Below are 11,859 nucleotides of genomic sequence, written 5' to 3'. Positions count from 1 at the left end.
TACTAATGAGTTTCTAGAGATACCCAGACACAGCAGGGGAGAAAAACACAAGGACACTGGAGGATATTAAAGCCCCCAACCTACAGCTAGGGCAAACATTAAAATTCCTATTTAAGAAATGTCACACTGGGGGCTTCCCTTGTGGTGCAGTGGTTAAGAATCCGCCAGCCGATGCAGGGGACACGGGTTCGGGCCCTGGGCCGGGAAGGTCCCACATGCCATGGAGCAATCAAGCCTGTGCTCCACAACAAGAGAAGCCACCGCAATGAGAAGCCTGCGCACTGCAACAAAGAGTAGCCCCCGCTCGCTGCAACTAGAGAGGGCCTGCACACAGCAATGACGACCCAACGCAGCCAAAAATAAATAAATAAATAAATTTATTTTAAAAAAAAAAGAATGTCACACTGAAGGCCTATTTACCTCAAATCTTGTGAAAATTGAGAAACGTGGAAATTAAATAACATGTGCTCCCTGGTTTCACTTTTTTGTTAAAATTGTTTTGGTTTCATTTTTACATAAACCATAAACATTTTGGTTTCACTTTGTTAAAATTGTTTTGGTTTCATTTTTCCATAAACCATATTCATCTTATTTTCCATAAACAGTATTCAAATTTCAAGTTCCTTGATCAGACATTATCCGAACCTTGGAATTTCAACCAGAAGACAGGTAAATGTTGGATCTGAGCATTAAAGATAGACATTTTATATGTACATCTGCATTTGAAGAGAAAATGTATATCTGCTTCAAATGTTATAAGCAGATAAGGTGCAAAAATAAAAGCCTGAGGGACTTCCCTGGTGGTCCAGTGGTTAGGACCCTGCACTTCCACTGCAGGGGGCATAGGTTCAACCCCTGGTTGGGGAACTAAGATCCCACATGCCACACAGTGTGGCCAAAAAAAAAAAAAAAAAAGTAAAAGTAAATAAATAAGTAAAAATGCAAGATAAAACTTTTAAAAAGCCTGGGACAAAATTCAAAATCATAAGAATAATTCAACTTACATCTCATACTGTAAAAAACACCAATAACAACATGCAATTTTTTGGTCAAAACCGTATGTGGATGTTTCTTATAAATATTCTATTAGCTGTGTTTACAAATTACTGTATACTAACAAATGTTATCTTTATTTTTCACTTACTGGGAGCATATGTTGAAATATCCCCCTTCAATTATGGATTTTAAGATCCACTCTAATTTTCTTCATTTAATCATTATACATTCTGAGTCAATACTAGCATGTAATACAAGTTCGGGAAATTTATTCTCAGGAAAATTTATTTTTGTTCTTATATAGTTTAAATTTTTGTGATTAACCTAACTTCTCATTCACTCATAATATCACAGACATGTTTCTGTCAGTACCCTCTTGCCAAAGAAAACCAGGACACACCTGTAGTCACAGAGAGTTATGTGTTGACTTGTAGTAATAGGCATGACCACAACCAATAAATGACTGGGCTTACAGGTAAGAGGGTGCCTTGAGCACCCTTATAGCATTTGGACTAGTGTTAGTGATTTGATGTTTGATGAAGCAAGACGTTGCTCTCTATTGGATGCTGTGAGAAGGTAAATGTAATTCTGTGATTGGTGATCATAATCGTTGAGAATTTGGTCATCTTTGTTGTAGATACTATGTTCTCTTTTACCATTTTAGAGAAATGATTATAAAGTTTCCTTGATCTTGTTTCATCAAGCATGGTCACACAACAGCATTGTCTGATGGTGGAGGTTTGTGACTTTTTTCCCTTCAACAGAGTAAGACTTGGTTTACTGTTGAGTGGGCCAGTCCAGTGCTGTTTTTCCTTTCTTACATGTTATCTAAACATTTAGACGTTTCTTACTGTGTAGTTGACGCTTTTTAACTGTTTCCAAACAGTAGCTTAGGCATAATATACAAATTCACTCCTTAGCAGACTCCATAGTGCTTTCATTATGTTTTGTGGAAGTAAATTTCTAGGCCCAATTTGGAGCTGCCACCTCAAAACATAAACCAAGACTGAGATAACTTTCCTGTCCCTGTAAATGCACTACCTGACTGGAAATGCAGTACAGCCAGCCAGCCAATCTCTAACTGCCAAGAATCTATAACGATTACTTTGTTCCATATAAGTTCAGATATGCAACCTCCGCCAACGAACTGAACACACATACTCTTTCCTTATTCCCTGAATGCCTTTCTCTACAAAAGCTTGCAGCCCTGTTCCTTGGTTTGCAGTTCTCTGGACTCTTGAAAGTAGAGACCACCTGCTTCATGATGTACGAAATAAATTTGCTTAGATCAACTAAACTGTTCTCTTTGATTATTTTAACACATTTAGTCAACTGAGGTGTATGCGTTTAGATTAAATGTCAGACATATGTGCTAGCAAGGGACAAAGACTGACCACTGTTCAAATCAGGCCTTTCTTGCTGAGGGACCAGTGTTTTTTTTTAAGGTATAGTTGATTTACAATATTACATTAGTGTCAGGTGTACAGCATCGTGATTTAGTATTTTTATAGTTTATATTCCATTAAAAGTTATTATAAGATAATGTCTATAATTCCCTCTGCTATGTAATACATACTTTTTGCTTATCTATTTTATACATAGTAGTTTGTATCTCTCAATTCCATACCCCTAAGTTGCCCCTCCCCCCTCTCCTCCCCCTCTGGTAACCACTAGTTTTTTTTCCACATTTGTGAGTCTGTTTCTGTTTTGCTATATACGTTCATTTATATTATTTTTTAGATTCCACACATAAGTGATGTCATACAGTATATGTCTTTATCTGACTTATTTCACTAAGCATAATATTCTCTAGGTCCATCCATATTTCTGCAAATGGCAGAATTTCATTCTTTTTATGGCTGAGTAATATTCCATTTATATATATCTATCTATCTATCTATCTATATATATATATATATATATATCTCACATCTTTTTTATCCATACGTCTGTTGATGGACACTTGGGTTGCTTCCATACTTTAAACAGTGCTACTATAACATTGGGGTGCATATATCTTTTCAAAATAGTGTTTTTGTCTTTTCTGGATATATACCCAGGAGTGGAATTGTTGGATCATATAGCAACTCTGTTTTTAATTTTTTGAGGAACCTCCATACTGTTTTCCATGATGGCTGCACCAATTTACATTCCCACCAACGGTGTACGAGGGTTCCCTTTTCTTTACATCCTATTTGTTATTTGTAGACTTTTTGACAATAGCCATTCTGACAGGTATGATGTGATATCTCATTTTGGTTTTGATTTGCATTTATCTAATAAATAGGGATACTGAGCATCTTTTCATGTGCCTGTTAGCCATCTGTATGTCTTTGGGAAAATGTCTGTTCAGGTCTTCTGCCCATTTTTTGATTGTGCTGTTTTTGTTGTTTTCTAAGAGTTCAGCTTTTTATTGAGCATGTTACGAAGAGGTTTAGTCAGAAAGACCAAAGCCCATGTCATCATCAGACTCCTCACATTATTCTTTCTTTGCTTCCACTTTCTTCTCCTCAGCTGGGGCGGCAGTGGTGGAGGGGGCAGGTCCACTAGCCCCTACATTGCAGATGAGGCTCACCATGTTGACATGGATCAGAACCTGTGCAAACAAGCCTGGCCAGAAAGGTTCAACATTTACATCGGCTGCTTTAATGAGGGCATTGATCTTATCCTCCGTGATCTTCACCTCATTGTCATGCAGGATGAGGGCTGAGTAGGTGCAGGAGTAGGTGCAGGTGGGCTACAAGGCAGTGGAGGCCACAGTGCAAGTGAGTGCTAGGTGTGGTACTGCCTGGCGTGATGCTAGTTGCTGGTCCCCAATGCGGACCTTAGCTTCCTCTGAGGGGCTGAGCCACCTTAGCGGTAGCTGAGGAAAGCAGGCTGTTTCTTTGGGGGTTTTGTTTTTTTGTTTTTTGGGGTTTTTTTTAATTGAAGTATAGTTGATTTACAATGTTGTGTTAATTTCTGCTGAAATCACCAAAATATATTCTTTTTGATATTCTTTTCCATTATGGTTTATCATAGCATATTGAATATAGTTCCCCGTGCTATACAGTAGAACCTTGTTGTTTATCCATTCTATATATAATAGTTTGCATCTGCGAATCCCAAACTCCCAATCCATCCCTCCTCCACACCCCCATCCCCCTTGGCAACCACAAGTCTTTTCTCTATGTCTGTGAATCTGTTTCTATTTCATAGGTAAGTTCATTTGTGTCATATTTTAGATTCCACATATGAGTGATATCATATGGTATTTGTTTTTCTCTTTCTGACTTTCTTCACATAGTATGATAATCTCTAGGTCCACCCATGTTGCCGCAAATGGCATTATTTCATTTTTTATGGCTGAGTAGTATTCCATTGTACATATGTACCACATCTTCTTTATCCATTCATCTGTTGATGGATATGTAGGTTATTTCCATGTCGTGGCTATTGTAAATAGTGCTTCTATGAACATTGGGGTATGTGTGTCATTTCAAATTAGAGTTTTCTCTGGATATATGCCCAGGAGTGGGATTGCTGAATCATATGGTAGCTCTCTTTTTAGTTTTTTAAGGAACCTCCATACTATTTTCCATAGTGGCTGCACCAACTTACATTCCCACCAACAGTGTAGGAGGGTTCCCTTTTCTCCACACCCTCTCCATCATTTGTTATTGTAGACTTTTTAATGATGGCCATTCTGACTGGTGTGAGGTGGTACCTCATTGTAGTTTTGATTTGCATTCTCTAATGATTACTGGTGTTGAGCATATTTTCATGTGCCTTTGGCCATCTGTATGTCTTCTTTGGAGAAATGTCTATTTAGTTCCTCTGTCCATTTTTTGATTGGGTTGTTTGGGTTTTTTTGATACTGAGTTGTATGAGCTGTTTGTATATTTGGAATATTAACCTCTTGTTGGTCATATCATTTGCAAATATTTTCTTCCATTCAGTAGGTTGTCTTTTCATTTTGTTGGTGGTTTCCTTTCCTGTGCAAAAGCTTTTAAGTTTAATTAGGTTCCATTTGTTTATTTTTGTTTTTATTTCTTTTGCCTTGAGAGACAAATCCAAAAATATATATATCTACAATTTATGTCAGAGAGTGTTCTGCCTATGTTCTCTTCTAGGAGTTTCATGGTTTCAGATCTTAAATGTAGGTCTTTAATCCATTTTGTGTTTATTTTTGTATATGGTATGAGGAAATGTTCTAATCTCATTGTTTTACATGTAGCTGTCCAGTGCTGAGGGACCTAGTCTTTAGTGTTAACTTTTGACCATCCCTCTTCTACCCAGCACTCTAGCGTCAAAACTTATGTAATTAAGCACAAAATTAATCAAGGCACTCTATGGTCTGGATATAGTAGCATGAAACAAGTTCTTACAATTCTGGTGCTTTTAGGTTTGTGGGGAAAGAAATACTGTTAACAAACAATAAAATTTGGTTTATAAATCTGAAGTAAGATATTAAAAGATTCAGTATCCCCACATACAATATTCATTTTTAATATTTTGCCTCATCTCTTTTCCTATTTGAAAGTAAAATACTCTGACTCCCATATAACGTTTGACATTTGGCAACATCTTGTGAGGGTCTGTGCATATTTAAGGGTGAGGAAGAACCTGGTTTGCTCAGAAGCTTCTGTGGATGCTGGGATTTTGTCATTGCATTGTCTGTCTGCATGATACAGTTGGGGTTATCAGTAATTACAACTTGTTTAGATATTTTTGGTTAGGAGTAGAAAGTAAAAGGAGATAATACCTTTTGCTACTTAAAAGAGGGAATTAGGGCTTCCCTGGTGGCGCAGTGGTTGAGGGTCTGCCTGCTGATGCAGGGGACACGGGTCCATGCCCCAGTCCGGGAAGATCCCACATGCTGTGGAGCGGCTAGGCCCATGGGCCATGGCCGCTGGGCCTGCGCGTCCGAAGCCTGTGCTCCGCAACGGGAGAGGCCACAACAGTGAGAGGCCCGCGTACCGCCAAAAAAAAAAAAAAAGAGGGAATTAGAGCTTGCATTTGTGGGACTTCCCTGGTGGCACAGTGGTTAAGACTCCGTGCTCCCAACGCAGGGGGCTGGGGTTTGATCCCTGGTCAGAGAACTAGATCCCACATGCATGCCTCAACTAAGAGTTTGCATACCACAACTAAAGAGCTGGCAAGCCGCAACAAGGGAGCCCGCCTGCTGTAACTAAGGCCTGATGCAACCTAATTAATTAATTTTTTAAAAAAGAAGTTACATTTGGAAGAGATTTATTGTTAAAACCAGTGATATTTTCTTTCTCCCATTTCAAGCCCTGGGCAAAAACCTTATGAAAACATGTAGATGGACTGTTATGGCCCCATTGAACATCTGACTCTGTTGCAATGTGATTAAAATGAATTTTTGGAGCCAGTTCAATTTGTCTTTAGCTTTATAGACATGGCCTTATTTGTATCTATTGCTCTCCCTTTCATGGAAGCATAATAAAGGAAAGAAAAAAACAGCATCCAATCAATCAGTCAGTCAATCAGAAATAAGAGCTTTGAAGGAAAGTTCACAATGAATGTAAGATAACAGGGGAACCAGAGGTGTGTTGTGTATTTCCTCTATGGAGGGTAGAGGTCTCCATGATTAAGGATGTCATCAGGAATTATTTATGTTGCCACCGTCTAATACAAATTAAATTAACACTGTTTCAGGAATTGCTCAGGTATGAATATAAATAGTAGGTGTGATACAGACAGCATCCAGCATTTGTGAGGGCAACAGTAATGATTCCTATTAAAATAAAGGTATATTCACACACATTAAGATAAGTAATATAAGAAAACACTAAAACAGAAAATAAGAAGTGTTGGAAAGAATGTGGAGAAATTAGAACACTTGTGCACTGTTGGTAGGAATATAAAAATGGTACAATCAGTATGGAAAAAGATAAGTAGTTCCTCAAAAAATTAAAAACAGAATCACCATATAATCTAGCAATTTCACTTCTGGGTATATACCCAAAACAGTTGAAAGCAGAATCTCTAAGATATACTTGTAAACCTATCTTTTTAGCATCATTTATTCACACTAGGCAAATGGTGGAAGCAACTCAAATGTACATAGACTTATGAATGGATAATCAAAGGTAGTATATACATACAATGGGATATTATTCAACATTAAAAAATAAGGAAATTCCAACATATGCTACAACATGGATAAAGCTTGAGGACATTATTTTAAGTGAAGTAAGCCATTCATATGAAGACAAATACTGTATGATACCACTTATATGAGGTACCTAAAGAAGTCAAATGCATAGAGATTGAGAGTAGAATGGTGGTTTGCAGGGGAGCGAGCAGAATGGAGGGGGTAGTTGTTTACTGGACATAGAATTTCAATCTTGGAAGATGAAAAGAGTTCTGGAGATCGGTAGTGATAGTCGTACAGCAGTATAAATGTAAATGCCAATAAACTATATACTTGAAAATGGTTAAGATGGTAAATTTTATGTTATGTGTGTTTTACCACAATAATAAAACATGGGGGAAAATCCACAGGACTGCACAGACCCCATTGGACCCTAAAATGCCACAAAGCCCTAAGCTTCTTTCCTCCTTGTTTACAGCACTAAATCTGTCCATTTTCCTGTGTTCATAAAGGACCTTTTCCAAAGCAGTGCCTTTGACTCTAAGGCTGTCTCTAGACTTGGTCCCCAGGCTTGGCTTACCTACCTCCTCACCTCTTCTCTCCAGACCTTGCACCCCACTCACTGGCCTAAGTCTCAGGGACTATGTGAAGCCTGTCCTATTGTTTGTTTACGAAAAATTTATTTTAAAAAGTAAAATACTACATTCAACATATTCAACCTAATGGAAAAGAAATCAATAAACAAGCGAAGTTGGGACTGAAATGTCATGAGAACTGTTGGGGAAAAAAAGGTAAAATGCAGGTGTAATATAAATACTCATATAATGGGTAAAATAATCCAATCAAGAGTCAGAAAAAAAAAGTCAGAAATTATCACCGTATGTTTAAGACAAAAAAAAAAAAGAGGCAACTATATGCTCTCCATAGGAAATGCTTTTAAATTCAAAGATGCAAAAAGATTGAAAGTAAAAGGATCAGAAAAAGATATATATGTAAATACACCCACCAGAAAGCTGGAGAGACTCTCCTAATACCAGGAGGGAAAAAGACTTTAAAAGAAAAAATATTGCTAGAGATATAGAAGGCTGTATCATGAAAAAGTCAATTCATCAGGAAGCTATAACATTTATATGTGCATTTAATAACAGAGTGCCAAAATAAATGAAGCAAAAGAGAAATGAAGGGAAAAACAACAGTAAATGGAGACTCCAGTATTACTTTGAATATTATATACACAACTAGGCAAAATATCAACACAGAAATAAAAGACTTGTAAAACACTATAAATTAAGTACACCTTACGTGTCTACAGAACACTGCACCCAACAACAACAGAATATATATTCTTCAGAAGTGCATATGAAACCTCCAGGGTAGAACAAATGCTAGGACATAAACTTCACTAAATTTAAAATACTAAGAATAAATACTTTTATGGTCTGTGACAAAAATGGAATGAAATTAGAAATCAATAACTTAGGAAAAACTGGAGAAATTCACAAATATGAAAAAAATACTCGTAAATAACCAATGTGTCAAAGAAGAAATCCATACAGAAGTGAGGAAATGTCTCAAACCAATAATCTCACCTTCCACCTTATCACACTTGAAAGGATGGGCACCAACACACCCCCCCCAATGAGATGAAGGAAATAAAAAAGAGCAGAAAGTAGAGAATAGAAACAGCATATAGAAATCAGTGAAATCAAAAGTGAGGTGTTTGAATAAAATTGACAAATCTTTAGCTAAACTGACTGAAAGAAAAAGAAGACTCAAATTCCGAAAATCGGACAGAAGGAAAGACTATTCCACCAACCTTACAGCAATAAAAAGGATTATAAAGGAATTCAATGAACAGTATGGCAACAAATTAGATAATTTAGATGAAATAGACAAACTCCTAGAAATATACATCCTGCAGAAAATAACTCAAGAAAAAAATAGAGTTTCTGACTATACGAGTGACGTGGTTGAATTACTAAGCAAAAACTACTCAAAAGGAAAGCCCAGGCCCAAATGGCTTCACCATAGAATTCTCCAAATCATTCATAGGTTTAATATGATTCTTCAGAAACCCTCCCCACAAATAGAATCAACACAACACTTCAAACTCATTCTATCAGACCAGTATTACCCTTACTTTAAAACCAAAGGTATTATTAAAAAATGAAGAAACCAATTTTCCTTGTGAAAATGGATGCCAAAAAAATCAACCATACTAGAAAACCTAACATAACCCAGCATCATCTAACCACAAATATACAGCGTGACTAAGTTGGATTTACTTCAGGGATGCTAGGTTGTGTTAATATCTCAAAATCAACTTAGGCAATATAATGTATTAATACAGTAATAAGCAAAAGTGTCATGATCGCCTCAGTAGACTCATAGAAAGTACAGTTGACCCTTGAACAACATAGGTTTGAACTGCACAGGTCCACTTATATGCAGATCTTTTCCAAAAAATATATTGGAAAAAACTTTGGAGATTTGCAACAATTTGAAAAAACTTGCAGATGAACCATGTAGCCTGGAAATATTGAAAAAATTAAGGAAAAGCTAGGTATGTCACGAATCTATTAAATGTAGATACTAGTCTATTTGATCATTTACTACCACAAAATATACACACATCTATTATAAAATGTTAAAACTTATCAAAACTTATGCAGTACTCCTGAAACTAACACAACATTGTAAATCAACCATACTCCAATAAATTTTTTTAAAAAGACTAGTAATACAAGAAAAAAAAAACCTTATGCACACACAGACCATACATAGCACCATTTGCAATTGAGAGAAATGTAAACAAACAGAAACATGCCATATTAAAACTACATAAAATTAACTGTAGTATATACTCTACTATTTGAATAATTTTGTAGCCACCTCTTGATGCTATTTTGGTGAGCCCAAGTGATGTGAGTATCCATAAAATGTCATGTGATCCTAGTTCCCTGGTGGTCTAGTGGTTAGGATTCGTTGCTTGCACTGCAACGAATTGAACCCGTGGTCTGGGTTCAATCCCTGGTCAGGGAACTGAGATCTCACAAGCCGCATGGTGCAGCCAAAAATAAAAAAACTTATGTGATGCTAATCATCTCTATGTGTGCAGTTTGTCTCTCCAGTGAATTGCATATGGCAGTAAAAAATGTTCTTTTTTGGTTCTTGAGTATTCTTCATCGTGTTCAGTGCAATACTGTAAACCTTGAATAACACCATGGGACCCATGGAAAGTGCCACTAATGATGCTGGAAGTGCTCCCAAGAAGCAGAGAAAAGTCACTGTTAACAAGTCCAAGCTCATACTGCTTGCTAACCGACAGGCCAACAAATCAAGAGATTAGTTGTGGGGGCAAGGAATAGCTACTTTATTTTGGAAGCCAGCAGACCAAGAAGATGGTGGACTAGTATCCCAAAGAACCATCTTCCCTGAGTTAGAATTCAGGCTTCTTTTACACGAAAAGGGAAGGGGATAAATTCAAACGTTTCCTGGTTCCAGTCAGACTCTGAAGGGAATGTGTTAACTTCTTCCTTCCTGCATCCATTCACAGGTAAGCCTCGCCAGGATGTTTTCTGTGAGCTAAACAAAGGTATTTTAGCTTAACGCTGATTACATGGGAGGCAGGGTTCCCAGAGATGGACCATTATGTATACTTTAAGCTTGTAGGCAACATCCCTTTAGTGATTAACTTGTAGCAAAAGCAATAGAATAGCAAGGTAAAAGTAAAAGAAACAGATCCAATATGGAGTCAAATTTGTTCTTCCCTATTATATCATGACATTACAAGAAAAAGTTGAATTGCTTGATATATATTGTAATTTAGGTCTGTAGCTGCAGTTGCTTTCCATTTCAAGATAAATGAGTCCAACATAAGGACCATAGTAAAAAAAAAAAAGAGAGAAGGGTATTCCTTAAGCCATTGCTGCCACTATGCCAGCAGGTATGGAAATCTTGCACGTTTTATGAAATACTTTTTTTAAAATTTATTTTATTGTATTTTATTTTATTTTTTGGCTGCATTGGGTCTTTGTTGCTGCGCGTGGGCTTTTCTCTGGTTGTGGCGAGCAGGGGCTACTCTTTGTTGCCGTTCATGGGCTTCTCACTGCGGTAGCTTCTCTTGCAGAGCACAGGCTCTAGGCACGTGGGCTTCAGTAGTTGTGGCACTCAGGCTCAGTAGTTGTGGCGCACGAGCTTAGTTGCTCCGCAGCATGTGAGATCTTCCCAGACCAAGGCTCGAACCCATGTCCCCTGCATTGGCAGGTGGATTCTTAACCACTGTGCCACCAGGGAAGTCCCAAGACTGCCTTTTAAAGTTCTTTTGGTATTGGAGAATGCCCCTGATGACCCAGAACCCCACGAGTTCAACACTGAAGGCATCAAAGTGGTCTACTAGCCCCCAAACACAAGGTCTCTAATTCAGCCTCTAGATCAGGCAGTCATAAGGACTTTTTTTTTAAATGTCTATTTATTTATTTGGCTGTGCCAGGTCTTAGTTCCGGCACGCAGGCTCTTCATAGCGGCATGCAGGGTCTTTTAGTTAAGGCCTGCAGGATCTTTAGCTGTGGCATGTGGGATCTAGTTCCCTGACCAGGGATCGAACCCAGGCCCCCTGCATTGGGAGCACGGAGTCTTAGCCACTGGACCACCAGGAAAGTCCCCATAAGGACCTTTAAGTCTCATTATACACACCACTCTATGAAAAGGATTGTCAATGCTATGGAAGAGAACTCCAAAAGAGAGAACATCATGAAAGCTTG

The 11,859-nt window shown here is 37.7% G+C and overlaps 1 pseudogene; it reads right to left on the bottom strand.

The window, feature by feature from the left end:
* Positions 1 to 3,430: 3,430 nt before the first annotated feature.
* Positions 3,431 to 10,159, bottom strand: LOC132421669 (large ribosomal subunit protein P1-like; annotated as a pseudogene).
* Between the last annotated feature and the right edge of the window lie 1,700 nt (positions 10,160 to 11,859).

The sequence above is a fragment of the Delphinus delphis genome, chromosome 3 (genome assembly GCF_949987515.2).
Source record: "Delphinus delphis chromosome 3, mDelDel1.2, whole genome shotgun sequence".
Taxonomy (NCBI): Eukaryota; Metazoa; Chordata; class Mammalia; order Artiodactyla; family Delphinidae; genus Delphinus; species Delphinus delphis.
The sequence above is the reverse complement of the archived record's forward strand: the minus strand, read 5'-3'. Positions and strand labels throughout refer to the sequence as shown.